Raw genomic sequence first — 13161 nt, 5'->3', positions numbered from 1 at the left:
CTGTTCCAGCAGCCAGACTTTGCTGGGGAAAAGAGCAGAGCCTTCATGGATACTTTTATAAACCACTTTAAGTGTTTGCTGAAGGATGATATTTGAATTACATCCAGTTCACTGCCTCCTATGCCCAGAGTTGCAGATCCTCAGAGAACTGAGTCTACTTACATCAGAAGTGGGTGGTCTTTCCAGCCCATGCAGCCCTCTAGAAAGCTACACAGAGATCCCACAAGTTTTCACTTCTATTGCTGTTAAAATTACTGAAGGCTTACTTATTTATTACTAAGTAGCTTTAAACTTCAGAAAGCTTTGTTGTTTATCATCACAATTACTGAAGCAGCTAACTTCACATGTTGAAACACACCGTGACACTTCCAGGAAAACACTTAAAATGAGAACAAAGCAATTAGCTCTGGATCCAGCACAGAATTTTGTCATATCTCAGACCAGCCTTTTCCTTTCGAAGAAAAACCCCTGCCAAAAGGAACATCCCCAGACCAGATCGTTCTGGTTCTATGGCTGCATGTTATGAAGGTATCTAGGAGCAGCAACACACAGGCTGCATCCTTTGGCATAGCTTTGTAAGTTACTAAATGGTAAAAGAGAGAATCATTGGAAGGCATTCATTTGGGAAGTCATTTGAGGTTTTTAAGTACAGCACAGACAAACAAATCTCAAACATCACAGAAGTCAGAGTTGATTCTTTCCTTGCAACAGGAGTCTGGTGCTTTGTACTGAGCATCCAAGAGACTTTCTAGTTCTACAATTCTGTTATCAGTTTGTTCTTCTTCCATTACTCCAATTTCTTGAGATGATCAAGCTCCTCAACATCAGATATGCAGCTGATAGAATAGAACTGAGTCTAGATCTTTTATTTTCCTACTTTATCAGTGTGGGGATTAGATGCTTTGAGGCATTTTAGTTTGAAAGACTGAAGAGGGATTCTTTCCTCAAAGACTGCAGATACTTACAGGGAAACTTGTCCACCTTACTCCTGTTTTCTGATTCTGGTCCAAAATGGGGTTTTTCTTCCTTACCATTACTACACTGGACCTCTCTTTACAGGGAGAGTTCTACTGTGACAGATTTCACAAGGTTGAGATCTCCAGGACCCACAGCCTCATTTCTCATCTTTGCTAAATTTGTAATTAAATTGTTGGACAAAATACATTTAATGTAAATTCAGTTAAATATCTCCTCTCCTCTCCCTACTCCCCACCCTCTCAAGGCTGAAAGAGGTGAAAAACAGAGAAAACCATATCAAGGGATGTTGTCAGAAAATACTAACTTGAGAAATCCCAATCCTATTTCTTTAAATAGAAACAAGCAAATTAATTAAGCAAATTATTATTATTAAGCAAAAAAAAAAAAAAATAATTATGCAAAATCAGTCTCTGACATTGTGTAGAGCATCGAAACATCAAAGGGGGGGGAAAAAAAAGGAAGGAAAACCCCTCAGATTTCCACTCAGTTTCCACTCAGTTACTTTCATGGCTGGAAAGCCACAGATGCCAATTTTCTGTGGGCCAGCAGTTGGAGAAAAAAAAAAAAAACTGGCTGTGGGATCAGAACCTATGCTTGCGTTCCTTCTTCAGTCTGTATGTCCCAAAGCAGCTGAAAACTCATGGAAAACTGAAAAGCAACCAAACCTCTTCGTGTAGGAGATGGCTGATTTTAATTGCAGAAGTGTGCAACTTCTGCTGGTTCTTGTCAATAAGACAGCAGTTCCTACAGGCTCAACCAGGATGAAAGCTGGAAAGCATAAACCAAAAATGGTGTCCAGATAGTTTTGGTCTTCAAATAAAAATCATGACTGTGCCTTAATTGTTCTCTATTTTTGCAACAAAAAACCCAAACAAACTAATTAAGAAAACAATGAGGAAAGCCCTGCTTAAATACATAACAGTACAGTCAACTATGTTGGTTTTTGAATCATGTACACCACAACACTATTTGTATGAGCATGTTTATGCTTGTCACACAGGAATATGGCACATTAAAAGAGACTAGATGCCATTTTGATTACTCAGAGAATAAGCAATAACATTGGCATGATTATTTATGACTTTTCTATTAAGCTGTAAGATGAAGAGAAAGAATATTTAACTAAAAGGGCTGGTTTGAAGTTAATTTGCACACCTTTATTCAAAGCAGAAGCTCCAGAAATTTCGTACTTATATTCCTGAAGTATGGCCACATGCTAGAATTTTGCTGAAACTGTTTCCATTTTGCTAGTAGGGAGTATATGTGCAACTCTGATATTCACAGGCTGTTTAATATGCTTATGACCAGCTATCATCTCTTTGTCTAGCAAGAAAAACACAACATTGTATTTACTTAAGAAGGATTATGCAGCCTCACTTTCCTCCTGTAGTTACCATGGATACACACACGAGCATGGACACCCAGCAATGCCAAAAGGTTTGCATTCACTCAAAACCCTCTGAGCTCTAAGTTGTCAAATCTCAGTACCAGAGTGGCAAGTGGCAAAAATATTTATGATGGAGAAATTGTAGTGTTGGCTTGGAAGCTTTTGTAAAATAAAGCATTTACAGAGGAGAACAGAAGAGTCCCCATGCTGGATGGTACAACAGCAGTGAAGGCAGCTGTAGTCTCAATTTATCTTTTGGCATAAAAATTGAGCCCTCCCTCAACCTCCATACAAGGACTGGAAAACATGGTCAGGTCAGCAGACAGCCACCAAGTTTTGTTTAGCCTGGAGTGAAGAAGGCTTGCAAGGGAAGCCTTCCAGTGACTAAAAAGAGGTCATGAGGAAGATGAAGCTAGGCTCTTCACGATGGTGAACATCAGCAGGATGAGTGACAAAGGGCAGCCAGTCACCAGCATTTGAAGCATTTGGAATTGGAAGGCTATGATAGAGACATTGTGCTTCTTGCATAAATAGCTGTTTTAAAACTGGGCTATAAATATGCCCAGTGCACAGAAACTTCTGACAGAATTGCCAGCTGACAGCAGGAGAAAAGGTAGCTTTCACAGCACACATGCCCAAGTGCACAAAAGGTCTTAAAAGTAGTATAGAGCTGAAGGAACAAGGCTATTATATAGAAGACATTACTGCTTCTGACCCCAGGCCAGCATCTCTTGTCTACAACAAAAAAACTTGCCCTTCCCCAGAAACAGTGAATGAAATAAAATGTTCTATTTGCCCTTTGGGTCTCAAATAAACTCAGGGGAATGTGAACAGTTAGAACTTTTTTTTTTCCCCTGTAAGAAAAAATACCGTAAGAACTGTATTTTTGCAAGTATTTCAGAAACTGAAATTATATAAAAAAAGAATTCAAAAGAGTTTTGAACCTGAAGAAAGCTGCTGTTCAAATAACGGGTTATATAATTTCTTGTCATTGTTGCTGCTGTTTCAGACCCTAGCATTTTTAACAATCATAAGTGCCTGAGTGTGAATTTTATTTATCAGTTATTACAGTGAAAAAGTGAACTCCACAAGGAGATGACAAATTTAAGTTTTCTCCATTATATTCTGCATTAACTACAAATTAAGGATAAATTGCTATCAATTTATATTTCAGGAAGCTGTACTGCTCGTTTACTACTTTTACTTCCAGAACTAAATCAATGTCAAGTACCATGCTAGGAGGCACTCCACTGCTAGAAATGCTCGAATGGATTTCCAATTCTGAAGCACTGGTATAAATATGAATTAGCACCAACAGAAACACTCTGCAATTATGCCAACACGAACATAATCAGAATCTGACCTGTTCTTTTAAAAGATGTAAAGCTCATATTGTAATTTCTTTTGTCAATAGAAACCCCATTGCCCAGACCACATTTTAATTAACCACCCTGAATTCTGTTTGCAGATTCAATTAAGAAAAAGATATTGTTCTTCACTTCTTGTCCTAACCTGCTCTTCAAAGTTACAGTGCTGTTTACTGAATGTATTATCTGTTATGAGTTCTGAGAAACTCTTCTAGTTGTTGTTTGGGCAATATTTTATATTATGAGTAAAATACATTATTAGAAGGGAAAAAAATTGTATTGAAATATCACAGTTACTCTTTAAACTATGGGTAAACAAGCACAGAACTGGGGAAAGACTTCAGTGGTCACTCATGTTGTCTCTCCCAGTTTGTTACCTGAGTAGTAGCAGCCCTGTGTGATCATTATCACTTTTTTGTCTCTAGAATTGGTAAAACAGAAAAGGCCAGTACAGCCACAATCAGAAATTTAAAAGGATTGATTTAGTCATCTGAACAACAGCCCCAATATTCTGTAATGATATAAAGAAAAGGCTTTTACCTTCTTTCAAGTGTGGATCCTCTGCCTTTTCTGGAAGCCCTGAAGTCTTTCTCTAGGACTTCTCCCTTTACCAAGCCTTTGATAGTTGTTCAGACTCAGTCTAACACATTTCTCTTTCATCTCTTACATCTCACATTCACTGTTTTGAAAGCTACATCAGCATTTTCTTTCCCTGCAGTTCTAATGCAGAAGCAGATGTCTTTATCTCAATAGTGATTTTGACACTTCTCTTGGCTAAGTAACTTTTGGCAAATTAGATTGTGTAAGCAGCTTACTACTTGTGACTAAAACAGTCAGAGATACAGTGATACTGACAGTGGAAGAATGCTCAGAAGCATCTGCCAAACTTTGGATCATTCCTATCAACAACATCAATATTTGTCCTTTGATAGTTATCCCAGTGTTATAAAAACTGATATAAACACAGACAGCCACTTCATGGCATCTGCAGGTGAGGAGATCTTCCCTGCTTCTTGGAATGAGAAGCTACCTTTACAGGGGCTTACAATGGTGACAGTAGTGCCTGATCTGCCTTTTTACCCATGATAATAAAACAAAACATTTCTGAAAACAACAGCTGAAAAATCTACTGTAAATTGCATAGTAACTGCTGAAGGTAAGTCTGCACAGGTTACATCACAAACCTCAAACCATTCTCACAGGAGTACCATCATCTTACAGTGCTTACACACTTTCTTTGTTGAATATCTCAGCAAGCCCTGTCAAATCACGACATCAGACAACCAGAATTCTCCATCTGACACCAATCAATTAGCACCTCTGCTGGCTAGTGGGACATGACAGAGAGTAACAAAGCAAAGCATGGTGCAGATTTGCTCAATAAAGACAATGCAAATGGGATTTAGGTTGCAATGCTTCTACAAAGCACCTGGATTTCAGTTCATGTTCAATAAAACTTCCAATTATCTGAAAACAGGAAGGGAAGAAGGCTAAAAAATGCATGATTCTTTATGCTCAGTTTACAGAGGGATCGTTGTTTTCTGCTGATGATCTGGTCCTATTGGTTATGTCTTCATTTTCCTGGGTGTGGTAGGACTGCTTGAGAATATAGGACAACAGACTGACTCCATGGGGGCCCACATCTCTGGATCTCTGATGCTGAGCACCAGATTTTATAAATAAACAGAACAGAACCTCTCCTCTGTTGACAGTTCACACGGTAGGTGCTTTCTTGGAAAACTGAAGCATTGGATTTTAGCATCTAGAGAAAGAAAAACAAGCAAAAATGGACAAGAACAGAAAACAGTATTAGAATATGATCTTAAATATCTTGTACTAGCTAGGGACTAGTTGTCATCAACTTCAAGAATCTAAACAGTGAGCTTATTTTCCCATGGTTTCTAGTCCATTACAGTAGTTATTTTTCTCCTTCTACCAGCAGGACCAGCCAACTGAAGTACCCCAAGGATAATTCACTTATATTTGTGTAGTCATTTCCAAAGAAGGAACAAAGCTCCTCCATCCCAGAAAGCTTGTTTGCAAACAGTTGCCTTTATGAGGTTTTCACTCTGAGCAGGTCTGAGCCTTAAGGCAGTACCAACCAATCTTCTCTCTAGAGTGAGCATACCCCAAACCACTGCAGTAATTCTAATCTCTGCTTTCTTAGAGCACAGACAACCCCTTCAAGCAGAGCAAATGCAGATCTGGATGATGCAGACAAATACATGTTTTGAAAACAACTCTTCCCCGTTTTCTGTTTCTTTTCAGAATGAGCCTCTCCTTCCAGATGCTCTGGAGTCCAGCAATTTGTGCTGCCTTCCTGGGTTGCAAAAACCTTCACACAGTCTCCCTCTGGGTCTCCAGGAATGTATCCTCTCCTTGACCTCTGAGGCTTGGCTTCTTTGCAACCAGCAAGCCATGTGCTTTGTCAGGAGTCTTTCAGCCTGCATGCAGACATTGTCATCTCCTCCCTTCCCTCCCCCGTCCACCTGAAACAGGCTACACAGCCAGGAAAATCAGAGACAGCCTTTCTCCCTGCTCTCTGTCACACCCTTTGAAACCAAACAAAAAGATACAAGGACCAAGAAACAGACACTAAACCATTAATAAAAACCACAGCTTTTTCTTCCAGCATGAAGGCAAAAAGCAATAAAAAGTGGAGGCACTCGGCAGTGCCACATCTCAGTCAGCTGCAGCAGCTTTCCTGGTTTTCAGGCACAGACATGCACCCTCTTCATTTTCTTACCTCAGGTACGACCTGAGCTGGGCAGGGAAGATGCAGGGATATGAGCCAGAGTGGTTCAGGTTTCTGTTCATCTTTCAGAGTCTGGATTACACTCACAGTCTGGAACAAGAATGGTAGGACTATGCTTGTATTAAACAACACAGAAAAGAGCAGATGGACAGGTCATACAGTATAATTAACATATGTCCATTTCTTTGTCTAACCTCTCTAGTCCCCTCTCAAAGATGTTGTGAAACAATTGCCTGTCCAGCTTCTTGCACTGCTACCTGTCATCTTGGCATCTGACTGCCTCCTGAGACAACAAAATCCAAGACTGATTCCAGCTTGTACAGAGGAAAAGCAAAGCAGATGATGAGAAAGTTTCTCCTTTGGCAAAACCCAGTGGAAGAGGTGGCTGTTACCAGTTGTAGGATTCTGTAGGGTTGTGATGTTGGAATGAGTCAAGATTCTCACCTGCAGCAGGTGCAGTCTCTGGCATGTGTCATTGTTCAGTGCTAGGGGAGAAAATAAACAAGAAATAAGAAATGAACCCTTTTGGTGACACGAGTGCTCTCCCAAAAACATATCTCACCTTTCTTTGTAAGCTCTTTTCTTCAGCAGTGTTCACTGACTCCATCAGATTTCAAAACCTCAGTTCAGATAACCTTCACAAAACAGAGGAATTCCAAAGCCTGTTCTCTGCAGTTTCACAGCTTCCACTTTGCTTACCCAAGGGTCACTATTTTTTCTAGAGACTTTCCATATGCCATTGGTGGTGCTTTTCCACTGATGCCCACTCTGGTGCTCACATTCAGAAGCCATTGATAGCATTTGGGACATATGGCAGGGTGCATCAGCCTGCAGTGAAACAGCTTTCCAAAGCTAACAGCATTCATAAGCTTGTACCGTTCTGACTAGACAAAGACTGCTTGTTAGGAAGTGAAAAACTCCATAAGCAGATGCTTGTAAGATCTGCAGACACCTTCAATTCGCTTCCCAGTCTTACTGTTTCTCAAGGTGCATCTATGAGAAAGGCTTCAGAGATCAGCCTGGAGACCATAGAATACATCTCACCTTTTACACTCACCTGTTCAATGTTCAGAAAAGAGAGACAGCATTTCTGCAGAGCAACCACAACACAGGTCTGTGGTAGAACACACAAATTAGAAGTGGTGTTCTACATTTTCAATTTGTAAATTGTATCCAAGATGACAGGTCTGTGGAGAAGCAGCCTAGGAAGCCTTGCTGTTTACAAGTAGCCTTCTGTTTCTGAGCTGTTTGGAGATTCCCTTTTCTACACAGCAAAAGAATCAATAGCAAACCAAAAAACCATGGTTTCTAGAAAGACAATAATCTTACCCCAGATCTGGAAGCCTTCACAAAATTTAAACCAAGAGGGAAAGAGACACTAAGAGAATAATTGGCAGGGAATGGTATAAAATTTCACAGAAGTAAATTGAGTATTCTTATCCATTTTAAAGGAAAACTGTGTATGTTTTCATGTCAAATATTTTCTTAGGGCAATGTGGAATGTTAGCTTTGGTCCTTCTGAATTGCCTGCCAGGCTACACTTCCAATGAGAATCTCACCATAAGCACAGTGGTGCTTGCACTAAGGGACAGCTGGGGTGTTTTCGTACTGAGTTTGCATGAGCCTGCCCCCTTCAGCCGATCCGTCAGGCTCTGAAGGGGCTTCCTAGGGCATCACAAATCCGTTGGGCAGTAACATCTGGGAAATGTCTAGAAATGGCTTCATTTTCTAGAGTGAAACAAGACTGTTGAGTCATCCATAGAGCCATCAAGGCTCTGAGTTTTCACTCAGATGAAAATGTGTGGAAAGGCTGTGGATTAAGACATCTTCTCACTGGGGAGCAAGGCAAGAAAGTACTAGAAACTTACTGTGACTACCTCATAACTGAGATACTGCTGAATAAATAAATACATCAAATTCAGATTTGAAGAAGATATTTTTTGGTCTAAAAGCCATATAGATTTTTCATGCTGTGTTACTAACCTCTCACCCTATGCAATTCATTGGAGTGTTTTCAGTATCTGTTGTTTATATCCTGTACTTTTAACTCTGGTGTAATATTTCAGGGCATAAAAAGGCTGTCAGGGTAATAATGAGCTTTCTTTCTTTTTTTTTTTTTTTTCTTCCAGCATTCTCTTGCTGACCTCTGTTGAGTAATGCTCATGTGTATTTATTACTTAAGTGTTTCAGCATTACCAAAGCACAAGGAAAAAAGAAAAAAAAAAAAAAAGGAAGGAATCTAGATAGCTTAGAAAAAAAAAAAAACCTTGTACAGCTGCAGTTGTCACATGGACTGTTTTGCTTTGGGTTTGTGTTTATTTCTTAATTTTATTCCTACAGTGATGAGAGTTCATTTAGTATTTTGGAAAAATTACAATATTTAGGTCAGAAATCTCACCCCTCATACACCCCTGGTGCTCCTCTGGAAAATGTCAGAGTGACAAAACGAATTCCTTCAGAAGAGTGACACAGCAGTTAGTGGATTTAGGATTTCCAGGAGACCTTTGAAATATTTACCCAGCTGAAACTCTCAATTTTTCTTTTGTTCTTTGAAATTTCAATCTCTTTTTTCACCTTATTGCATGGAGATAGGTTTAATTTCAGCAACGTTTTTCATTTCACTCGTGTACTTAGTCACATTGGAATTTCTTCTTTCATTTTCTCATCATATGGAAAATTCATGAAAATGTGAGGCCAGTGCAGTGAATGGAAAATTATTGCTTTCTCTCACAAACTTGGCCAAGGGAGATTTGGAATATTTACTAAAATAATCCCAGAATACAGCAATGTTTCAAAGATGGACAGGTGTTAAGTATTTTGTTTTGTTAAGCTGGCTAACCCTCCATAAATCAACTATATCCCTTCTCGAGCTAGTTTTAACTCTTTCTGTCCAGCTTTTCAGTGAGCTACTTCAAAATAATCTTACCATACTTCTCAGATGACCAAACCTTTTACTAACACCAACTTTTCAAGCAAGGGCAGCAATCTTTCTCTACTTTTCAGGGAGAAATCCAATCATTTATAAACTTCTTAGGTGGTTTTGGTTCTAAGAATCACAGAGTGAGCCTACACTATTTTAGCTCAAGTGATATCTTCTGAATCAAATTTTCTGATCATTCCCAGTACATAATGCTTTAATTCATGCTCTGGACTGGGCTTGGATCCCCACACAAACTGGATTTTGGAATGAAGATGAGTAGAAGATAAGCTTGGAGAAGCATTCAGTCCACAGCACAGCACAGCTAGAACTAGCCCAGCATTAAAGCCTCCTGAAGTGTGTGAAGGGCAGAACCAGTATAGACAGCTTCTGTTTATCAATCTCTTGATGCTGGTCGGTGCTAAAGGGGACACAGTTTCCAAATGAACTTTGAGTTCATAGGCACTCACACGCAGAAGCAAATTCTGGACTGAGTTAGGCACTTACAATGCCATTAGAATGCACACATGACTTAAGAATGTGATCTTTTGGGGGTCTGATGAAAATGTCATTAATTGGTTATCTCCATCTTTAAGTCCCTAAGTATCTTTGGGAATCAGAACCTTCTATTTCTGTACTGCAGTTCCTTAAAATAAGGATTAAAAAACCCAAAACAATAAACAAAAAACAACAGAGTTTGACAGAACCTGATGAGGATAAATGTATTAAAGATGGTGAGCTACTCAAATCACAGAATAAGAGGGATGAATCCCTAGCAAAGATTGCTTTCATATCTCAGATCAAGGTTAAACAAAGGCTAAAGCTCTGCATGCATGATTTGCAAATGTAGTTATGCTAATAGCATGATGATCTTAATTAGATGATCAGCTGCATATCTGACTTTTGATAATAAGTCCTAATGTGACTTGCTAATCAATGTCAGATATGGGAATAGAATGTGCAATTTCTGACTTGTGAATCCCCGCACTAATTGCTAACCCAAGCTGCCTCCCTCATGTCACCCTTCTCTTCAGAATGTTCCATCTCCTGCTTGCACTCATCTGATGTATTATTTGAACAGCTTTTTGGAGATCCAGACTGTTAAGAGCAGAGGAATCCACTCTAATCATATCATCCTACTACTAAATAACAAGGACAAAATAATTTCTTGCTATTTCGTACTGGGAAATTATTATTTTCTTTTTACCATAAATGAATATTATCAGTCTTAGATTTTGACTGGGCCACAGAACGTTTTTTTTTTTCAAAGACATCTAATTTTGATTTCAAGATTCCAAATGATGATGAATCTGTCGTTTTGCATGAGAAGAAATGTCAATTATTAATTGCCCTCGGTGTAATGAGATGCTCAAAAATAAGGTCAGATTCATCCTGTTTTTAAAAGTTGAATTTAATTGCCAGTTCAAATGTTTCTGGCTTCTGCTTGCAGCCACTATAATATCTTGCTATGCCTTTAGCTGCTAGATTAAAGATTCCTGCATCTCAGATCACAGATTGCCACATAAAGGAGGCTGTGAAAGAGGATTAATCACTTTATTCACATCACTTAATTCTCTGTGGGAAGTAGTTCAAATAGCTGAGGAAATAATAGAATTACTTTAGCTTCCACTACTTTGTTTTTCTTTTCAATTTAGCAATGTTACGGATAAACCTTAAAAAAGGAACTGTTACAGAAATGGATTTGAAAGTGGAACTGGAAGATTTGCCAGGATGCCTTCTTCCCAGCAGACAACCCCCTGTATTCTATACCTGAAGAGCAGAGGGATTTGGGGGGGAAAGGAAAGAACCCCTTTTTTTTTTGTGTACTTGTCAGCTGTTTCTTTGAGTTTTGTTGACACACCAGAAAATCATCTTACCAACTGGGATTCCCATTAATTAAGCCACTGGAATAAATACAGCTGTCAAAGCAAATAGGGTATTGTGGAATTTCCACACACAATAAATCATTCCCCCTTCAAGAGGCGGATGCTAGAATTAATAAAACTGAAGAAGTCCATGGGGCTGGCACAGCACCCTGGGTCTAAGCTCTGTTCATAGAAAAGCATGACATGAAACAGCACCAATATTTTCTATCTGAAGAATGCTTGTGGATAAACTTGCTATCAATTGAAAATATTCATATCAAACAAAAAATAAGAACTTAGCCTCCAGAAAAGACAGCAGAAGGTATTTTTCCTTGTGAATTCATAATAGTATGTCCAAAACACAAAATCTATGAAAATAAATGTGTTAGACCTGCATTTAACTTTGTCTCTACAACATTAAATGTTACTAGATCGTGGCCTGATTGTAACATGATGTGATATTTTTCATCTCATGCAACATTTTACTGTGGGGAAGGGGGAAACAGCAAGATGTTTCTCATTAAGAAAGTGCATGTTTGCTGCTGCAGCTGCAGCTTTGGCTTCATTTCATGGTTTCAACTCTCAAAGGGCATAGAAAGGAACAGTAACAGCCACTGCAGTCCCAAACTTATCACCTCCTAAATACAAATGGAAAATTTAGACAGGAAGAAAATTAGACGTGGTTTCTCTTCTAGTAAAAAAAAATCCACTAAAGAGAAAAGACCTTGTATTGTTAGATAATTAAATCACTGCTAAGGAATCAAATTCTAGCAAAGAATAACTTTTCAGTAATCTTGAAAGTGTCCAATTTCCTTTTTCTGCCCTTGCAGTGCACTGTTCCCATCAGTCTCCCTTTCACCTGATAAGGAGCTGCACCAGCAGTTGTTCAGCTCCCTCTGAGGAGCAAATCCACCACGTAACTCTTCTACACACACACACCCCCCACACCCCTACCCAAAGGTTCCATCTCCATAGCAGTAACATCCACACTATAAATTATGGAACAATACAAGAACAGTCATTTACCATGAACTTTCAACTCCTCACCTTTGCTCTGCTCATTAATCCATTCCTCATGGGATAAGTGGAACAGGACCAGACAGTCAGGAATCTGCCAAAAGTGGGAGTTCTATCAGACTGAACAAAAAGTTGATCTGAAAAGCAAAAACAACTGGCAAAAAACCACAACACCCAAGTATAGAGAAGTTCTGAAAAGTAAGGGGAGGGAGGGTTTCTGCCTTTCTTTTCCCAAAAGCAAGAGTCATTTGTTAGCATTTTTTCCTAATTAAAACACATGAAATAAAATTAATTCTAAAAGCTTGGCAAAAGAAAATACTACAAACACTGAGGTGGAAAATGGAAAAGAATGTACCACAGATAAACAGCCTCAATCACAGCTCTTAACTGTTTACTGGAGAGTGCTCAGTGTTCCAAGGTTAGTTTATGAATTTGCATGGAATGGAATGGAATAACATATTAAATAATAAATGAGCAACTGAAAAAAATAATAAATTCCAAAGGTTCTGGAAACAAAAGTTTTAATAGTTTAAATAATGAAAGGTCAATAAGATTTATACAGATAGAGTAAAATCACTTTGTCCTCTGTTAATATATCTTGGAGTTCCAGTGATTAATATTCTAGAGAAGGAGCCTCTTTGTTAGCTTCATTATGCTACAGTGTGAAAAGTAGCCACATGCATCCTATTATCATCCTTCCAGTGCACCCCCAGCCAAAACAGAGGGGATGTGAATTATGTCCCTAATATTGACAAGGTTAAAAAAGAAAGCATACTTTAAAATTTATCTCTCCTGACAAATGAGAAAAGATGGCCAATTTTAAAATGCTCTCATAGAAAATCCCCTCAAGGCAAAGACATTTCTGCAGGAATTAA

Source organism: Indicator indicator, chromosome 23, assembly GCF_027791375.1.
Source record: "Indicator indicator isolate 239-I01 chromosome 23, UM_Iind_1.1, whole genome shotgun sequence".
NCBI classification, from domain to species: domain Eukaryota; kingdom Metazoa; phylum Chordata; class Aves; order Piciformes; family Indicatoridae; genus Indicator; species Indicator indicator.
The sequence above is the reverse complement of the archived record's forward strand: the minus strand, read 5'-3'. Positions refer to the sequence as shown.